Below are 20,913 nucleotides of genomic sequence, written 5' to 3' on the forward strand. Positions count from 1 at the left end.
GAGACTGGGGCTCCAAGGGAAGCCTGGGAGCTGAAGAAGCTGTGTTCACAAACTGAGGCCATATGCAAAAAAACAAACAAAGCAAAAGATGGAGGAAGTTGCCACTGCATGTGAATCTGACTATCCCTACTGCAACTTTTTCTTTGTGGGTGATTAGATTTCAGTGGAACCTGAAGACTTGGTTTCCATCTGTAGCTGCATGGAGTACATAGTGCAATTGAATGTCATGCACTAAATACTCTGATCAGTAATTCATGACTTTATTCAATAAATATTTCCTGTGTGATTGTTACATGTAAAACATAGGATAGAAAGCTACTTCGGTGAACAAGACAGACAAGGCCCCCCATGCCTGGAATTTGCATTCCTGAGGGTGGGTGGGGGGAGAAAGACAGCAAAAAAGTAAAAATAAATGAGAAAATTGTAGATTATGATAGTGTTATAAAGAAAACAGAGTCTTATGACAAGAGAGCCTGTGTGTATTGATGATGTAGGCTAGTCAGGAAAATCCTCTCTGAGGACAGGATATTTGAGGTCAGGCTTGAATTCTGAGAATAGTGCAGATGTGTGTATACAGGGAAATGGCATGTTCAAAGGTCCTGAGACAGGAATAATTAAGCCCTTGAAAGATCAGTGTGCTTAGATCACAGAGAGAGAGACTGGAAGAAACAAGAGATGAGGTGGGGGTTGGGGCTAGACCTCATTGGCATGGGAAGGAAAGTTCATGATGGAGAAGACAGTGGTGATTTTAGAACAGACACATGGCATGATGTTACTATTGCACTGAATTTTTTTCAAGATTTTATTTATTTGAGAGAGAGAGAATGTGAATGGGGAGGAGTAGAGGGGAGTGAATGGGATAAGAATCTCAAGCAGATTCTGTTCTGAGGGAAGAAACCGATACAAGGCTCAATCCCATAACCCTGAGACCAGGACTTGAACCAAAACCAAAAGCAGGATGCTTAATCATCTGAACCACCCAGGTGCCCCACTATTCCACTGAAATATTCTAATTGCACAATGAGATTAGAAGGAAAATTTACTCTAGTTAACTGTTTCCTGTGTTTCAAAGATGCTTGCTAAGTATCTGTTGAAAGGATGAACTCAAACAAAGGAAGGAATCACAGAAGAGAGCCAAAGGCTGGTAGAAAGGAGAGAGGCCTTCATCTGGAGCTGGAAGAGCTTCTCAGCTGGTTATATGACCCTGGACAATTCATGGAACCCCTTCAGATCTCAGTCTTGTCATCTGTAGACTGGGGTAAGCAGTCCCTGAACTGCTCTTGTAAGGTGTGGGGAGAATTGAAGGAAAAATGTAAAACATACGTATAGGAAGAGTGATGCGGGCAGCCCTGGTGGCACAGTGGTTTAGTGCCGCTTGCAGCCCGGGGTGTGATCCTTGGAGCCTGGGATCAAGTCCCACGTCGAGTTCCCTGCATGGAGCCTGCTTCCCCCTCTGCCTGTGTCTCTGCCTCTCTCTCTCTCTGTGTCTCTCATGAATGAATAGATAAAATCTTAAAAAAAAATGGAAGAGTGATGGATGATAATGGAGGTAGATGAGGCTGTTTTTGGTCAAGCTAAGCCACAGTGGGATGCTTTGATTTTAACTTTGAATCCTTGATACTCATGAACTATCTTCCAGCTTTTTTTGGAGTATATTATACTTCTCAGCCTTACTCCTGTCAGGTGGGTGGCTTACAGTCCTGCCTTTGTTTATCCTTACGACCTCAAGAGAGAACCCCGAGCTCCTGTACACAATACAAATCTCTTGTCCTTGTCCTGGCAAAATGCTTTCAGAGATATTATCTTATTTGGGGTGGGCAACTCTGTAGAGGAGACAGTTCAGGTTTGATTTTCTGAACTGGACATACACATCTACCCTGTCTCTCTTCACACGGCTCATGTCCATTCTCAGCTGTGTCTTTCCAGGTTAACGGGTCCTAAAGTTTTTTGTTGTTTGTCTTATTAGAGAGACTAATCCTAGCTAGGGTGACAGGTGTATATTTTCTGGGAAAGAAATTCTGTAAGCCCTCCCTAAGTGTTCCTGTGTTTCACAGCTTGTCAGGCAGCCCTTTTCTCTAATCTGAATCCTTGTGGCTGTAACTGCAGCCCTTGCAGAGAGGGGGGCCAGAATGTGTCTTCAGATGCCTCTGGAATAGCATAGTCTTCTGGCACCAGGATGTTTGTATTGACTCAGCCTTGCAGATTGTCAGAGTAGGAAGGAGTCTTGAAGATGAGCAGTCTCATCTTCTTGTTTTACAGATAAGGAACCTAAGGCCTGTCACAACACAGCCTCTGTGTGGCACACTCACACTTAGAACTGGTCATGGCACTTTTGTACACCACACGCATAATACTTCCTCCCCAAGCCACCAGGATCAGTGGCTAATGACCTAGCAAACTTCCAATGGCAATAGCATAGTATAAATGAGACCCGTTTTGCTGGAGAACTGAGATGATCCTTCTAGATGCCTGCTAGCGGAGGGCTTCAGAATGAGGAAACAGAAGAAAAAGCCAATGGGAGCATAAACTATTGGGAGGCATCCTTGGGGCTGAGAAGCCTGCTTCCCGGGGATGTGGTGCCATGCAATGGAAAAGAAAGTCTCTGGACTCAGGCAATCTTATTCAACACTTGGCTTATTTACAAACTAGCATGTCCTTATCTGGGCCTCAGTGTTCTTGGCTGTGAATTAGGGATAAAAATCATGGAGTATTTTGAAGGATTAAATCCACTTCTGCACGATGCCCCGGCTCCCTCTATAATTTGGGTTGTGCCTTTCCAGCTTCCAGCCAGGGTTGGGGTTTGGAATAGATGGACTCAGAAGACCAAGAGGGAAAGAAAGACATCTTAGTTATCAAATAGCTTTCACAAACCACACTTTGCTGAGCTATTTTCAATGAACCAGACACCCTTGAATTATGTTACCCTTGAAATCCAGAGAGGTATGAAAATCAAGGGAGAACATGCTGGGGACAAGCTGCTTTTTGGTTCTGCCAGTTCAAGCTCCTGTGGAAAGTAAATTCATGAAGGATGCTTGACTGAACCTCAAGCCTGGCTGGCTTCCCCGCCCACCGCAGGAGCTCAGCTGGCCAGACAGCCCACAGGAGGAGAGCCGAGGACGCCTCCACCACCATCTCTCAGGCGCCCGCTTCCATGGCTACCCAGAGCCAAGATGGGCTAGGGGAGACGGGGTCACACTGCACAGGAGGGTTACCACTCAAGTCCTTGAAATATTCATATGCCAGATGCTCTGGTTTCCCAAAGTTCACTGGTCAGTTGAGATTTACTAGCATCCCTGATCAGGAGATACAGGGATAATAGAAACTGAAGAATTTTTATGAATGCTTTGGTTTTCTCCTGGTGGAGGTAGCCAGGGGACCTGCCTCCAGTCACTTTCTGTAAGGCCATATTAAAATGAATTTGTGTTCCCGGAGCATAAATTTATTTTGTGAAGGGTGAGATAAGGGTAGACGAGAGGCCTGTGTTGAGGGCAGTGGGGAGCATTTACCCTTATATTGGGTGAAATGCCCATCTTCTGACTTAGGGTTGACCAGTTGGCTTCTTTGTTTCTGGAACCTTGGTGTGAGCAGGTGGAAATGACAAGAGAGTCCCCAAAGCTGCATTGCATGGCTCTCAGTCTCAGTTGCTAACCGTGCAGCTCCTGCCATCTTCCATCACTCATGAATGAGCACGGGGAAAAGAGAAGTTCATTTTTCCCTAAGAAGTTCCCTGACCAGGCCGTAGGCTTTAAAGGGATATACAGATCATTGTGAAGTGACTGAGAATCTGCTTTTCTCTCCTCTTCTCTTTACCTCTTTATGTTTTGAATCAGTGGCACTCACTCTAGTAGGTTGCTTGACACTTCCATTCCCTCACCCCGTGCTTATAACAGATAAATTCACATAAACAGTGTAGGGGGAGAGAGATGGGGGGGGTGGGAAGAACATTTAAAGATATTAAGAGAAAGCATCCATACTTCCTGGGTGTTGAATTCACATGGGAAGCAACCCCATTTCCCCCAGGCCAGTTTTTGGGTGTGTCTTCCCTGGGTGAAAAGTTAGGGTTTTTTATTTTGCTATAACAAAATCAATGCCCCCTTCTTAAAGAAGGAGCAAGGGCTATTTAAGACAGCCCAGTGGAGACTAAGGTGAGGGTTTTGTAAACAACCTGGAGTCGACAGAGGGTGATGGATAACTCTGCATTAAGTTTGCAGTGGGATCTTCTGCCCCTCCTGTTCCCTTCTCCCACCCTTCTTCACCTTCTGTGTATCACCGGTTCCACACTGGCACCAATGTATGTGTCTCCCTCCGGTGATTCAAGGGGTATGAGATGGTGGGAGAGTCCTTAGAGGAAATTTAACCCCGAGACCCTTTCCACCAGAGAGGCAAGGCATTGTCTAAACAATCTGTCACATGAAAGATCGGCCTCTGTCCTCTGTGTTAGGGAGTGCTAGCTTAGCATCGTCTGTAAAGGGGATGAGAAATCCCTTTTATCTTGGCCTGTTTCTTTTAAGCAGTTCTATCACTCTCAGAATACCTTTCTGGTGAAAATATTCTGAATGCCCACTGCCTGCTTCCTACACATTTGCAGAAGGGAGGACGCTTCCCACATCTCACCCCACCCTTGCTAAGTAGTTGCTTGTCTACTGGCCCAGAAAAGTGGGCCATAAGCTGGACTGAAAAACAAATTACACATTTCATTTGACTCCCAGAGTAGAAAGGACAGGGCTGACCTATGTTTGCATGGACAAGTGCTTTCTGCAAAGTTGAAAGGTAGTGTGGCAGTAGAAGACCAGAGCCTTAGAAGTCAGGATTGAGTTCAGATCCTATTTCCACTACTTAAAAAGCGGGGTGCCTATAGGCAAATGATTCCCCCTTTCAATATTTTCCTTGCATATTTGTTGTGAGGATTACAGATATTGTGTGCTAAGTGCCTGGAACATAGCATACTAAATAAATGATAATTACAGTAATCTTCCTTGAATTACTTGTAACACAGTCTTCTACAGGTCATTATTATATTGCATGTGCTATTAATTAACTCATTTAGGCAGTTAATCAGTAAATATTGACTTATAAAAAATTATTGAGCAATGATGAGATTAGTAGTAAAGAATTATGTCAGAAACCCTGAGCTTAAAATTTCAAATGAAAACATGAAACAGTAATCATTTGATTCCTACTATGGTAGTCTCCAGTGCAACTTGCTTCAAAGTGAGGGTTCCGGGAAGGGCACAGGAGGTAGCTGGCTCTCCTCTCTGGATAAAGGTCAGTCAAGCACCTTCCATCTATTGGTCATTTGTTTCAGATACGCATCCTGCACTCTAGTAGAATCTAAGTTTCTTGAGAGCACGATCTGTGGAATCACTGCTTACAATTAATTCAGTGGCCACTAACTGCCTGGAAAAACTGCTTTGTTTACTAATAGTTGGCTAAGCAAGCTCAGAGCTGTATTTGGGTCTGCCAATCAAGTCAGAGCCTTCATCAGAGAATTTAAGGGGATGAAAATTGAGGTTTGCAAGGAAGCTGTCCATGGGACATGGACACTTTTGTCTTCTAGTGTGTTCATTTTTAAATATCTTCAGAGAGAAGAAGGAAGGAACATGGGGAAGGAGGCTCAGTGCTCACTGGGGGTCCTCTGCATTCTGGTCCTCTGAAGATCTTGAGTGCTTTATTGTGAAGAGTGGGGTCCTGAGTTCCAGGTTCTCATTCTGTCTCTAACCTCATCTTCCTGAGCCTCAGTGTTCTGGTGTGTAAGACGAAGGGTTGACAAGGTCATTGCTAAGATTTCTTAACAGGGCAAATAGCTTACTTCTCATGGTTTATGTTGATGAAAAGTGTAGTTTTGGAGTTACTGATTGACTTCTTCTACTATAGATTCCAGTGTGTCAGAGGCTTCCAGACAATGTGTGCCTCTCAGGGAATTACTCTGCCATTTTCAAGTCAAGCCCTGGATGTTAATGATATCACAAGGTCAGGAATTCATGGGCCTCTAGCTTATTATGTTTGACTGTTCAATACTACATAGTGGGCCAGCAACTATGGTGCTCTCCAGGACTGACCAGGGAGGAATTAGTGTCCTGCTTAAACATATTATGGTCTGGAGCCATCCAATGTTTCATCTCTTCTAGGGAAGCCATAATTCACCACTTGTGCCATGGTTCTTTTCATTTGTCTGCAGATCCCCAGATATGTAGGAATCAAGTTGTTACCTTATCTTCATCACTACAAAGTCACTGGAATTGCATACATTACACATGCCTCCAGGAAGAAGATACTACTTAATGTTTGCTTTTCAGTCATTCATTTCATAAACATCTATAGAGCACCTATAGGTGCTGTGCTAGGCATTAGCAATTTAATCATGAACAAAAACCAAACAGCCTCTGCTCTTTAGGACTTTACAACCCAGTGGGGAGGCAGATATTCATACAATACTCAAACATTCAAACTACTGCATGCTTTACTTCCAACTCAGTGAAGTGTTATGAAGGAAGGGAGACTGTTCTGTGCAAGTATATGTAGCAGAGACTGCTTGCTGATGGCCTCTTCAAAGCCTAGTCTCCTCTTTACTCATTGAATCCCTGTTTGGTTAGAGGAGACAGTAGGGCCAATTGGAATTTTACTTTTCCTAGCCTCTCATGAAGACAGGCGTGGCTGTTGAGTCAATTTGGTGCAATAAGGTAGAGTAAAAGTTCTGGAATGGGACTTCTGGGAATTCTCTCTAATAGGGAGTAGGTGTTGTGAGGTCCAGAGCTCTGGAAAGCCCTTTGACAAACCTGAGGAAGAGGGATCTGCACCAGTAGGCACAGTAGTGCTGTTACCAGTCTTGGTTGCCTGTGTCTTTGCTGTTTGTTTCATTAGAGAAAAGACCCCCACTCCCACCCCGTTGATTGTTGCCCCTAACTCATCTTGTTTAAATCACTATTTGGAGAACAGGGGTCTTTACTGCTTAGAAGTGAATTAAATTCCTAGCTGATACAGCATTTAACACAGAAATCTGGCCCAGGTTGGGAGGGTGTATGAGGGGAGGGTGGCACATACCAAGGATGAGTGGGAAGTAGCAGGGAGAGATATTGGAGAGGATAACTGTGTTTGGAGGAGGGATCAGCCCAGGAAGAGGCCCCCAGGGGAGAGGAAGCAGAGTGTGTTCAGGAACTAGAGGCCAATGCAGGTAGGATGCAGAATCTGAAGGAAAACATTGGAGGGGAATGAGACAGGGAGATGGGCAGGGGCCACACCACACTGGCCTCTGGACATTTTCTTGAGAGCAATAGGAACTCCTGAAGAGTTAGAAGCAGAGGGGGATATGATCACTTTTGGAGAGGTCATCTTAGCAGCAAGAAGCAGAAAGGAGCAGATGCTAGGAACTAGTTTCTTTACTTTGCAGCCCCTAGATGTCATAGATGCAGATTGTAGCCTGAATGAGAATGGTAACAGTTGAGAAAAGCCAACAGCTCTGAATGACATTCAGGAAGCAAAAATAATAATAGCCCTTGGAAATCAATTGAAAATGCAGAAGGGAGAAGGAAGATAGATTTGGGCTCAGACTGTCTTGGTTAAGTTCTGGCTTTATCATTCACCATGTCTGATCTTTAATATATCATGTATTTTTAGTTTTCTTATATGAAATATGGATAATTGGGCAGCCTGGGTGGCTCAGCAGTTTAGCGCTGCCTTCAGCTCAGGTAGTTATCCTGGAGTCCCAGGATGGAGTCCCACATCGGGCTCCCTGCATGGAGCCTGCTTCTCCCTATGCCTGTGTCTCTGCCTCTCTCACTGAGTCTCTCATGAATAAACAAATAAAATCTTAAAAAAAAAGAAAAGAAAGAAAAAAAAGAAATATGGATAATGTTTCCAGGGAAATGTCCCCCAAATAATACCCAACTCTGAGATTTGCTGAGGATTTAGTAAGATAGCATATGTAAAAGTACTTTAAAAAATATAGTGTTGGGCAGCCCCAGTGGCTCAGCGGTTTAGCACCGCCTTCAGTCCGGGGCCTGATCCCAGAGACCCGGGATCGAGTTCCGCACCGGGCTCCCTGCATGGAGCCTGCTTCTCCCTCTGCCTGTGTCTCTGCCTCTCTCTCTCTGTGTGTGTGTGTCTCTCGTGAATAAATAAATAAAATCTTAAAAAAATACGTAATGTTACACATATAAATGTCATGCTTTCTACTAACAATAATTAAAATGAGAAGAAATATTTGGACCATCTCAGCCCTTGGTAGCAAAAGTTAATAATAGTAGTTACCATCTACTGTGCCAAGACATTGTGTACTTTACAAATATTACTGATTTTAAACTTCACCACCATCTTTAAGATAGAGATCACTGGCCCAATTTTTCAAGTGAGAAAATTGCAAATTAAAAGGATCAAGTAGTTTCCAAAGTCATATACTTAGCAAATGAGAGAAGCAGCATTTGAACTAAGGCTGTCTGGTGCCAAATTCTCCAACAGATCATATTCCTGGTAGTACTACCTTGTCTCTGTGTGTGATATCTTCATTTCTTCTGTGATCTGTATTTACAATTTATTTTCAAATGACAGAGCTGTGTTTTCCAGATAAAATAGATGTTGCTAAAAAAAAAAAATAGATGTTGCTGGCATACCTGTGAGACACATAATATGTATATCAAATTGTTACTCAAAGTAATATGTTCTTACCCTAACTTCATGTGGCCTTTTTTTTCTTCCTAGAACTTAATAAAATCACTTGCTATTGTACTATATATCTACTTAATTACTCATTTATGATCTGGTGGTTCAAGTGGACACTTCCTGAAGGCAGGGGTTTCATCTGTCTTGTTTCCCTCCTATATGAGCCAGGGTTTGGAACAGTGGCAGGCACAAAGTGGGCAACCTGTATAGATTTGTTGAATAAATATATGAATAAGATTTGAAATGGCTCATGTACATTGCTTTATCCTGTCTCCTATCTAATGACCGCAAGAATGGAAAAGCTGACCGAGTTAGAGGAGCCCTTGAAAGTGTGAAGAGTCTATGAGTGGTTTTTCAAGGGGGGGGGGGCAATTTTGAATCCCTTTGTGAGTTTTTTTCAAATCAACTGCCTATTCATTCAATTCTCCATTCTCCCCTTTCTTTCCCACCCTTCTTTCCTCCTCTAGTGGACAGGAGTTTTCTGAGGGCAGGGACCTCACCTTAGTAGTCATATTTGATATTGCACACCCAGATACAAGAATAGTGAATTACAGGTTCTTGGTCTCTTTAACATACGCTGCCATGGCCTGGCCCACAATAGCTCAATCTACAGGTCCTTGAGGGCCAAAATATCCTGTCTCAAAGCTGGCTCGAAGGCAGAGTCAGATTGGGGAAGTTGGGGATCTCTCCAAACAGAGCTGATAATATTAACCATGCAGGGCCAAGAGGCCAGGGAAGACTAGCAGCAAGGTGAGGAGTAGGGGAAAGTCTGTTCTGGCAGAGGGACAGCTGCAGGCACAAGAGGTCCTACCATTGTTGTCACCTAGGAGTGACAGAAATTCGGCTATTCATAACTTCTGCTAATAGTTAGGGATCCATAGATTAGAAGGGAAGGGATTAAAATAGAATTCAAACCAGGTTTGAATGTCTCCTCTGTCACACACAGTCATTTTCTTAGCTTACCCAACCTTAAGCACTTCCTCTGCAAAATAGAGACAATGATACCTCAACCTACAACTTACCTCATTGAGTTGCTTTGAAAATAAAGTAAGATAATGTAAGAACCTAGCACAGTATTGACACTTAGCAGCACTGGAAAAAAATTATTGTTAAATTGTCTTACAAATTATAAAACACTACACTCTTGAAAGGGATTATTAGATACAGAATGGGAGGTTCCCCAGAGGTCCTGGAAGGGACCCCTCCCAAGCCTCACTCCCAGGGCCCTACCCAGATGCTTGACATTCCAGCCTCTGGCCCTTTGGGCACCTCTGTTGAAATGCAGATTTTATCTAGTACTGTTTAATGGCATTCATTCAAGTTATTAACACCTTAACTCTAATCAGATTAACTCCATTGAAATAGGAGTCTTGGGCCAAAGAAATGTGAAGTGAAGGAAGAGGTAGTGTAAGGGGTTCACACCATGCAGAGGTCCTTAACCCTTGGATGACCTGCGAGGACTTCGAGCAGGGGCTAAGGAGGCCTGAGTTGCTGGCACACAGCAGCCTGGGGACTGAAGCAACATGTCACCATGCACTCCAAGGTAGTCATGGTCTCTTTCTAGCCTGGCCTTGCTGTTAGGATGATCCACTAGAGATTAATTTACAAAGCCTGAAGGAGTTCGCGGTGGTCTGGGACATTCTGCAGTTTCTCAAACAAAAGATCTTAAAAGGTTCAACTAGTCTGGGGAGATGGGGAAAGGCAGAGGGAGGGGCTCCTGATGGGGAGATTTTCTTCTTAATTAATAGATTTTATGTTTTTGAGGAGGTTTACGGAAAAATTGAGCAGAAAGTACAGAGTTCCCTTATAGGCTTCCAATCTGGCAGACGCCCTTCTGTGATTAACATCTTGCATTGGTGTGATACATTTGTTATAACTGATGGACCAAGATGGATACACAATTATTAGCTGAAGTTCATGAACCTTATCAGCGGCCTCTCCCTGTGTTGCACAGTCTGTGGGTTTTCCTGGATGTTTAATGTCATGAATCCACCACTATGGCCTCATACAGAATAGTTCTACGGCTCTAAAAGGAGTCCTTACCTTCACAGAGGGTGGAAAGCACTGATGTAGGGTTGGTCTCATTTTAGAGAGATTTTTAGAGGGAGTGAATGTGTACGGAGATTCACAGGTGAGACTGCAGCATCCGCCCTCCCCAAGATCCAGTCTGACTTGTGGGGCTGAAGGTGGGGCTGCCTCAGCATTCTGGGATGAAAGCCCCCCCTTTCCCTTTTCTGTTCTCCCTGCTTTTATTCTGTTAATACTTTTTCTTTTCAGGTTTTAAGTCTTTTGATCGGACCTTTATAAAAGACTTAGAGGTCCTTTGTTAATGGTTATTAACCTTGACTATACGTTGGAAACACCTACGGAAGTTTTTTAAAAAAAATACTGGTGCCTAGGAGTCACTCTGGTTTGGTTAAATTAGATTTCCTTGGGTGAGAGTTTGAGGGGCGGGAGAGAGGGGACCCCAAGGCACGAATCTCCCCAGGTGATCTTGAATCCTAAGAGCCTACAGCCAGGGTGGCCTGCCTGTTCTTGGTCTTATGCCTACAGTGGTTCCAGACGCTCCAGGGTCCCACCCCAGACCACAGAGAGATCACAAATGTCTCTATTGTACAAGTGGCTCTGGAGAGAATACTTCACATTTTCACACATGTTCACAAAAAGGCAGGTACAGGATGGTAGGGCAATGTTGTTCGAAATACTGAACAACTGGAAAAATAGAAATATGTGCTAACAATGCAAGATGACATAAAAATGTCAGCTCTGTCCTGCAGAGCACCACACAGCAGTTCAAACGAATAAGACAACCCCAATGTTTTAACACGCAGGGCAATGTTCAAAACACGCACCCCTGCTTGAGCATGGGAACTGACCAGTCAGAACAGAAGTCTGGCTAGCAGAGGCAGGAGCCAGCCCTGTCACTGGGCAGGTACACCCAGGGTGAATATCAGCTTTGCTGACACATGAGAAACATCTCTAGGGTGTTGTTAAGTGGAAAGCGCCAGTACCAGAACAGCATGAAGAGTGTGATCCCCTTTATGTAAATAAAAAACAAGCACTAAAAATAGGCATAAATATACATATTGGACAGTAAATGCAGAGGAACAAAAAAGCCAGGAAGGAGATAAAAGTCTGCAAATATAGTTACCTCCCGGGAAGGGATTGGGCCTGGGAGTGGTTAGGGGATGGTAGAGGGGCTTTTTAACATTTTGGTTGATGTAATGCTGTACTATTTGAATTTTTTAAAAGACTATTTATTTTTTGATTAATTTATTTATGAGAGAGAGAGACAGAGACAGAGAGAACAAGCAGGGGGAGCAGCAGAGGGAGAGGGAGAAGCAGGCTCCCCACTGAGCAGGGAGCTGGATGTGGAACTTGAGCCCAGAACCCTGAGATCATGACCTGAGCTGAAGGCAGACTCTTAATTGACTGAGCCTCCCAGATGCCCCTGTATTGTTTGAATTTTTTATGGTGAACATTTGTTCCAGCTTTATATGCGAGATGAAGAAAAAATAGATAATTTTCTTTATGAGAAAAAAAAGGTCCATGGGCCCAAAGTTCTAAGCTGTAGTCCTGGTTTTGTCACTTAGTAACAGGGCTTGCCACGTGGCCCTTCTGTGCTCAGTTTCTCCATCCATGAAATGGGGATAATGTGATTTCATATGCCACAGGGTAGTAGTGAAGATCCGTATGAATGCAAATGTGTATCTGAAGAGGGGTGGGGAAGGCTGCCTTCCTTCACCAGAAAAAAATGGAAAGGGTTTACTTTCCTGCAATTCCCACTGAGAATGACTAAAATTGCATGCAGAGGGAAAGCTGTGTGCCACTGGGGGACTCACTGGCAGACTTCCCATTTCTAGTCAAGCGACCCCATTCCCAGGAGTTTATTTATTTGTCAATTAACCCATTCCCCAAATGTCTAGTAAGCAAGTGTTACGTGTTGAATTGCAGGTAACCCCCAGAAAGTGACCTTACTCAGAAATTAAGGTCATTGTAATTAAAATGAGGTCATATTGGAATGGGGGGGGGCGGCTTAACCCAATCCTACTGGTGGTGTCCTTACAGGAAGGACATGCAAGAGGAGGAGGCCAGGTGACAAATCTCAGTGGATACAAGCCCAGGAAGACCAAGCAAGGATTGCCAGCTCTTCCGACTCGCTACCACCTTCTGCACACTTTTATACAGTGTTCACCTCCCTACTTTGTGATTGCTCCCATGGGAAGCTTCAGCAGCTGCCTCCACCACCACCACCTCCCAAAGTGGAAGCCCACTGAAGCAGGAACCTGCATCTTATTCATTTTTGATTCCTAGTGTCTAGCAGATTACTGTCACTTACAATGAGTTGAAAAATGTACATTAAGTCCATTCTTTGAATTACAAGGGCCTTTGCTGATAGTGAATATGACCGGTTGGCCCAGTGAAGGACATAGGTTGCAGTCCCCAGTGGCCTTGGCTCTAGTTCCAGGACCTTGCCAAGGGCCCTGCAGGGTCCAGGAAGGTTGGGATGCCCTCCTGGATGGTTCCTGATGTCTTCCTTCTGCACCACTTGGTGGCTTTGCTAAGAAATATATGGTCACTTCTATTTCTCTCTCCCTACCAGGTATTATACCTTAAAGAAGGGCTCTTGAGATCATTCAGGTTTTTCTTCAATGAGCTTGGATCAGAAGATGCTGAGTACAGCTCACTTGTGTTACATGCAGCAGTATTTCTTCCTGAGATGCTGTCTACCTAATGTAAAAGGAAATAAAGGTGTCAATTATAATCCCAGCTCTGAACCAGTAAAAAGTTAGAGACCTGTAGAGAAGAATACATTTTGAAATGGAAAATGGGAAAAGGTCCATTACATAATATTAAAGGAAATGATAAAAATCATACATGGTGTGATCTTAACATATCTACCACTAAAAAATGATATGCTCAGAAAAAGAAAAGGCTGGAAATAACTACTGAAACGTAAAATTATCTTCGGTGGTGAGATTATTATTCTGCTTCCTTAATATTTTTGTTTTCTACAATGAGCATATATTACTTTATTTTTTATTTTATTTTTTAAAATTTATTTGTTTATATATAGAGAGAAAGTACGTGCACATTTGAGGGTGCACGCAGAGGGGTAAAAGGTAGAGGGAATATGAGAGAGAGAATCTCAAGAGACTTATCAGTGAGTACAAAGCTGATGGTAGGGCTCAATGTCACTACCCTGAGATCACAACTTGAGCTGAAACCAAGAGTCCGATGCTTAACTGACTGAGCCATTCAGGTGCCCCTATATTACTTTATTTTTTTTTAATTTTTTTTAATTTTTATTTATTTATGATAGTCACAGAGAGAGAAAGAGAGAGAGGCAGAGACATAGGCAGAGGGAGAAGCAGGCTCCATGCACCGGGAGCCCGATGTGGGACTCGATCCCCGTCTCCAGGATCGCGCCCTGGGCCAAAGGCAGGCGCCAAACCGCTGCGCCACCCAGGGATCGCTACTTTATTTTTTAAATAGGCTTGTGACACCTGGCTGGTTCAGTGGGTAGAGTATACAACTCTTGATCTCTGGGTCTGAGTTTGACCCCCAAATGGAGAGATTACTTAAAAAATTTTGTTAGGGGCATCTGGGTGGCTCAGCTGGCTAAACCTCTGCCTTCCGCTTGGGTCATGATCTCAGGGTCTTGGCATCCAGCCCCTTATTGGGCTCCCAGCTCAGTGAGGAGTTTGCTTCTCCCTGTCCCTCTGCCCCTCCCCTAGCTTGTACTCTCTCTCTCTCTCAAATAAATAAAAATCTTCAAAACAAATTGTTAAACAGGTTCTACATTTTTATGGTACATCAAAAAATAGATAATTTAGTAAAGAGAAAAACCTCCCCTTCCATCTTTGTACCCCTTCTACCTAGTTCCTTTCTTCAGAGGCAACCAAAGTTGTCAGCTTCTTGATTTATATACATACACAACACACACATATTCACTATATGTACATACATATACATATACATATATATGTATGTATTGTATACAAGTGACAGCCTATTATATGCATTGTTCTATACCTTGCTTTTCTCATTTGACAACATATCTTAGCAATTTTCTCTATCAGGATAACTGCCATATACTTTTTAATGGATGATAGACAGTATTTCATTATACAGATATATCAAAATTTATACCGATGATAAAGCACTGTGTTGTTTCCACCATAGAGTCATTGCTTTGTTGTGACAAACGATGAATGTTCTGACAGTAATTTTTCATACGTGCAGGCATATTTATAGGATAGACACCTAAGGATGCAACTATTGACTCAATGGATGTGTACTCTTCTCATTTTGACAGAGATTAGCAAATGTTGCTGCACAGTTGTATCGATTTGCATTACTACCAACAATATGTGAATGTCTGTTTCTCCACATTCTCATTAGCTCAGGAGGCTATCAAACCTAAAAAAATATCTTTATTAACCCTACAGGTGAAAATATGGCATTTCATTGGAACTTAAAGTTGCTTTTCTCTTATGATGACTAAGCCTGAATATCTTTTCATATGTTCAAGAGCTATTTGGGTTTCTTTTTCTATAGAATTGTTTCTATTCCTTGCCCATTTTTCTATTAGATTGTGGGATTTTCTCTTATTTACTTTAGTTCTTTATATATTAAGATAGCACTTGCTTATCATGTGAGTTAAAATATTTTTCTTTTTTTTAAAGATTTTATTTATTTATTCATGAGAGAGACAGAGATACAGGCAGAGGGAGAAACAGGCCCCATCCAGGGAGCCCGATGTGAGACTCGATCCCGGGACTCTGGGATCACGATCTGAGCAGAAAGCAGACGCTCAACCGCTGAGCCACAGGAGTCCCAAGTTAAAAATATTTTCCCCACTTTTTTGGTGACTGTGGAACTGGGAAGATTCTGGCCAAGGACGTCGAATCTAACTGTCCTCCTACCCTTTCAACCGGTCTCTGAAGCCCCTCAACAAAATGGTGATTCCCTCACCTCAAAACAATTTTTCCCCGAGTTAGTTGCTTACCCTTCGGTTTTACTGAGGCATTACTATTACTATTACTATTTTTGTCTTTGTTTCAAAGAAAACAAAGTAAAACGTTTTTACACGTTAAAATTTATCACTCTTGCGGTACCTGGCTGGCTCAGTCAGTAGAGCATGTGACTCTTGGTCTTCGGGTTGTGAGTTCGAGCCCCACATTGAGTACAAAGCTTATATTTTTATTTTATTATTATTATTTTTTGACGGCATCATTTTTTCTTTTAATTGAAAGACAAAAGTTGATCACATTCAGAGATTAGCGGGCTTCATGCAGATATTTAAAACCATCCTTCTCTTTCTTGCTAACCACCTGCTTTCAAGTGATGTCCACGAGCCTTTAGAGCCATCTGAAGTCGTCCTCTGCGGAGCTCCACCGCAGCGGTCGGTGCAGGCGTGAGCACACAGGCCCCTGGACGGCGTCTCACGGGAGGTCATCATCATCAAAGCGATCTTCAAAATCATTGAAAAAGTCTGCGCGAACTGCCTTCTCGTCGGCTGCCAAGTCCTTCAGGAGCCCGGTGCTACCCCCGCCCTCGGGGAGCATCTCGTCCACCGCCGGCTTCAGCTCACCGCCCGCGCGTCGCCGGCCCTTATTATTTTTTTTAAAGATTTTTATTTATTTATTCATGAGAGACACACAGAGAGAGGCAGAGACACAGGCAGAGGGAGCAGCAGGCTCCACGCAGGGAGCCCGACGTGGGATTCGATCCCGGGTCTCCAGGATCAGGCCCTGGGCCAAAGGCAGGCGCTAGCCCGCTGAGCCACCCGGGCTGCCCAGCATAGCTTATATTAAAACAAAAACAAAAACAAAAACACTCACTTAAGCTTCTGGATTTTGTGTCATAGTTTCTCTCACATGAGGTTATAAAATACTTCTCATCTTTCTGTCTAGGAACTTATGAGGTCATCGAAATCTTTTGTCTGTCAGAATCTATCTTGATGTTAATTGTGAACAAAGCATTACGTTTATTTTTTCTTCCAAAGGATATCCAGCTGAGCCAAGATCATTTATTTAACATGGAAAATTCTCATAAATTCTCTAAAATCTATTTCTGGATTTTCTGTTTGGGGTTAGTGATCTTTGTTTCTATTCCCCCCCCCCCCTTTTTTTTTAAGATTTATTTATTTATTTATTTATTTATTTATTTATTTATTTATTTATTTATTTATTTATGATAGACACAGAGAGAAAGAGAGAGGCAGAGACACAGGAGGAGGGAGAAGCAGGCTCCATGCCGGGAGCCCGACGCGAGACTCCATCCCAGGACTCCAGGGTCGCGCCCTGGGCCAAAGGCAGGAGCCAAACCGCTGAGCCACCCAGGGACCCCCTCTATTCACGTTTTAAGGACTTTGAATAGCTTTTTATATATGGTAGTTTTAACCTTCCTTGTTACTTTAATTTTTAAAAATTTTCCTGGCTATTCTTGGTAATTTTTCCATATGAAATTTAGAACTAGCTAGGCTAGTTCCCAAAAAATTCCCTTTTGGTATTTTTATTGGGATGACATTAAATTTACAGATGAGCTATCTTTGACAGCTTTATGATGCTGAGAATCCAAGGACACCATGTGCCTCTGCATTGTTAAATCTTCTGTTGTGTCCTTCAGTAGCATTAAAATTGTAAATTGTAGAGCTTGCATTTCTTGTTAAGTTTATTCTCAGGATTTAAAATGTATTTATTTATTTATTTATTTATTTATTTAGCTATTCTAAATAGGGTCTTTGCTTTCTTTGTATTTTCTAACAGGCTATTTTTGTAGATATGAGTCCTGTTTGATTTCCATATATATATACAAGTGGAATTTATTGAATTCTATTTGAGTTTGTTATATTTTCCTTTGATTCTCCTTTTTCCAGGTATGCAAAGGATCTGCAAACTATGTCCTCTGGGACAATGCCAGCTATAGGCTATTTTTGTATCACTGAGAACTAAAAATTGGGGAGGCAGGGAAAGAGGGAGAGAGAATCCCAAGTAGACTCTGCTGAGCATTAAAAAAAAAAAAAAAAAAAAGACTGCTGAGCATAGAGACTGTTTCAGGGTTCAATCTCATGAGCCTGAGATCATGACTGGAGCTCAAACCAAGAGTCGGGCGCTCAACTGCCTCTGCCATCCAGGAAATTCACCTTTTTTTTTCTTTTGAAAGAACTGCTTTTGGGGAGCCCTGGTGGCTCAGTGGTTTAGCATCGCCTTCGGCCCAGGGCCTGATCCTGGAGTCCATGGATCGAGTCCCAAGTCGGGCTCCCTGCAGGGAGCCTGCTTCTCCCTCTGCCTATGTCTCTGCCTCTCTCTCTCTCTGTATCTCTCATGAATAAATAAATAAAATCTTAAAAGAAAGAAAGAGAAGAAAGAAAGAAAGAAAGAAAGAAAGAAAGAAAGAAAGAAAGAAAGAAAGAACTGTTTTAAAGAAAAAGGAAGAAGAAAAAAATATGCCAGGTATCATTTACTACCTGGTCCTTTAAAGTACAAGTTGAGTGACCTTTGAAGTATATTATACTCTCACTTGCCTTTAATGATAATTGATCTTTACCTGTCTAATTTTTATATGTCAGATTTCTATTTCTTCTTTAATTATTTTTTTCTGGAACCTGATGATACCAGACACCTGTGTCCTGTTCCTAAGTGTTCCTTGGTGTTCCTAAGTCTTCAAATATGAAAAGGAATTCCGCTCTCTCTCTCTCTCTCTCCCTCCCTCTCTCTCTCTCATGAATAAATAAATAAAATCCTTAAAAAATATGAAAAGGAATTCCTTTTCATATTTGTGCATTTAGGAGGATACTGGCTTTTAGGTTATAAGTGTATGCTATCATGTTAAGAAAGTACCTACCTATTTCTATTTTCTTAAGCATTTTACAGAAACTAAAAGATGTTTAGTTTTATTTTTCAGCATCTATGGAGAATGTCATCTTTTTTCTCTAATGAAGTGGAGAATCATTGTTTTCTATTTGAATCATTTTTACAGTTCTGGGATCAACCCTCTGCTTTGGTATTCATAAGTGAGACTGGTTTGTTTATTTTTATATAAACTGTCAGGTTTACTTGATCTATAACTATAACTTGAAAACTTTCCTTTCTAAAAGTCAAAGATAGGTGCAAATGATTTAGAGAAGCAAAGCTTTACAAGATTTGCTGTAAGAAAGAAAACATACCTGTTCCATTCCTCACCTTACCCTCTTTCCCTAGAAGTAATCACTTCCCATGCCTGCTGTATTAGTTACCTAGGATGCTTTAACAAACTACCATCAGTGTGATGGCATACAACAACAGAACTTGATTCTCTAACAGTTCTTGAGGCTAGAAGTCTGCAATCAAGGTGTCAATAGGGCCATGCTTCCTGGGAGGGAGCTAGGGGCAGGAGAGCTCTAGGGAAGAATCCTTCCTTGCCTCTTCCTAGTTTCTGGTGGTTGCTGGTAATCCTTGGCATTCCTTGGTTTGCAGTGGCATCACTCCAATGTCTGCCTGGGTCACCAATGGCTTTCCCCTGTGTCTGTATCTCTGTCTCCCTATAAACACACTCCTTATCAAAAAAACTGTCAATGGATTAGAGCCCACCATCATCCACCATGGCCTCATTTTAACTTGAATACAGCTGCAAAGACTTTATATCTAAATAAGATCACATTATCAGGTTTTGGGTGAACATGAATTTGGGGGAAACCATTGAACCCAGTACAGTGAGTCCTCCCTTTAAACCCCCCAAAATTCATGTTTTTCTATGTGCAAAATGCGTTAACTCCATTTTAGTATCTCCCAAAGTCTCATCTGCTTTAAGTCTAGAATCTAAATGTCATTAACTCAAAGAGCCCCAAATCTCCTCATTTAGGTCATCTAAATTTGGTATGGACAAGCCTCTGGGTGTGATCCATCCTGGGTCAAAATTTCTCTCCCCCGTGAACATATGCAACTGGAAGTTTACTTTTTTGCTTCCAAAATTAAATGTTGGGCCAGGCACAGGATAAATATTCCCATTCCAAAGGGGTGAAAATGGAAGCAATGAAGGGTTCACCTGTCCCAAGCAAGTCTGAAATTCAGCAGAGAAAATTTCATTAGGTCTCAAGGCCTGAGAATGAGCCTCTGTGGCTCAATGCTCTCTCTCTGCCCTCTGGGCCTGTGGAGGACACAGCCTCTAGGTCTCTCTTTCTGCCTGTTCTGGTTCCTGTATCAGTGACTCTATCCTACACATTATAAGATATTAAGCTCCTTTTCAAAGATCATTCTTTCCCTCCTTTCACTTTGTCTCTGCCCCTCTCTGTCCGGGCTGGCAGTATTTAAGCTGGTACAAAATTCTCTAAATGCTTGTAGGTCTTTTGTGGATGTCAAGAGGATCCACACCACTAGACATAACCATTCTCTGCAGAGCTTCCTAGATAACCCCATCTCAATTCCTGGCTTCTGCTGAGGTGGCTGGTTGGACCCATAGCCACATACCACAAGGCTGTCCAGTGACAACATGGGTAGTGTCTACATGAGGGCATGCTTTATCATCTTTTCTAATATGGATAGCTAAGAATTTTCCAAATCATCTAGTTCTGGTTCCTTTTTACTTAACACTAAATTTATCTTCCTCAGTGTATCTCTCTTCCTATACCATTACTGTGTACTATAAGCAGCAAGGAAAAACCCAGGCTTTCATACTTTTTTGTTTTGTTTTAAAAGATTTTATTTATTTATTCATGAGAGACACAGAGAGAGGCAGAGACACAGGCAGAGGGAGAAGCAGGCTCCCTGCAGGAAGCCTGATGAGGGACTCCATCCCAGGACCCCGGGATCATGACCTGAGATGAAGGCAATGCTCGGCCACTGAGCCACACTGGCACCCCAAGGCTTACTTACAAATTCTATCTCCTATCCAACAGTATAACACAATTCAGCCAAATTTTCTGACATTCCTAACAAAGGGCATATTTCCTCCTGTGTCCAATAGCACGCTCCTCACTTCCTTCAAAGTCTTACTAGAAGCCCCGTTAATATTTCTGCTGACATTCTTTTTATAATGATATATATATATGTATATATATATTTCCAAGATGATAGATGCCTGTCTACCATTCTTTCCATTTCCTTCTGAGCCCATACCAGAATCTTCAGTAAGTAACATCCACATTTCCACCAATTCTCTCTCAAGGCAATCCAGGCTTTTTCTAGCATGTACCTCAAAATTCTTCCAGTCTCTTCCCATAACTCAGTTTCAAGGCCACTTCCACATTCTTAGGTATTTGTTACAGCAGCACCC

At 42.5% G+C, this 20,913-nt stretch overlaps 2 long non-coding RNA genes across 4 annotated transcripts in view; one reads left to right on the forward strand and one right to left on the reverse strand.

Moving 5' to 3' along the window:
- LOC144297394 (uncharacterized) overlaps positions 1-16,585 on the reverse strand; it is a 41,713-nt gene extending 25,128 nt beyond the window's left edge. For all 3 annotated transcript variants that reach the window (XR_013364423.1, XR_013364422.1, XR_013364424.1), the window contains exons 1-3: positions 16,503-16,585; positions 13,268-13,386; positions 8,477-8,574 (exon numbers count right to left, since the gene is read on the reverse strand). This is a non-coding gene — a long non-coding RNA (uncharacterized LOC144297394). The remainder of the gene's footprint in view (positions 1-8,476; positions 8,575-13,267; positions 13,387-16,502) is intronic.
- Positions 16,433-17,312, forward strand: LOC144297395 (uncharacterized). Its single transcript, XR_013364425.1, has 2 exons — positions 16,433-16,752; positions 16,862-17,312. It is a non-coding gene; the product is annotated as an uncharacterized LOC144297395 (long non-coding RNA).
- The last annotated feature ends 3,601 nt before the right edge of the window (positions 17,313-20,913 follow it).

Source organism: Canis aureus, chromosome 25 (assembly GCF_053574225.1).
Source record: "Canis aureus isolate CA01 chromosome 25, VMU_Caureus_v.1.0, whole genome shotgun sequence".
Classification (NCBI taxonomy): domain Eukaryota; kingdom Metazoa; phylum Chordata; class Mammalia; order Carnivora; family Canidae; genus Canis; species Canis aureus.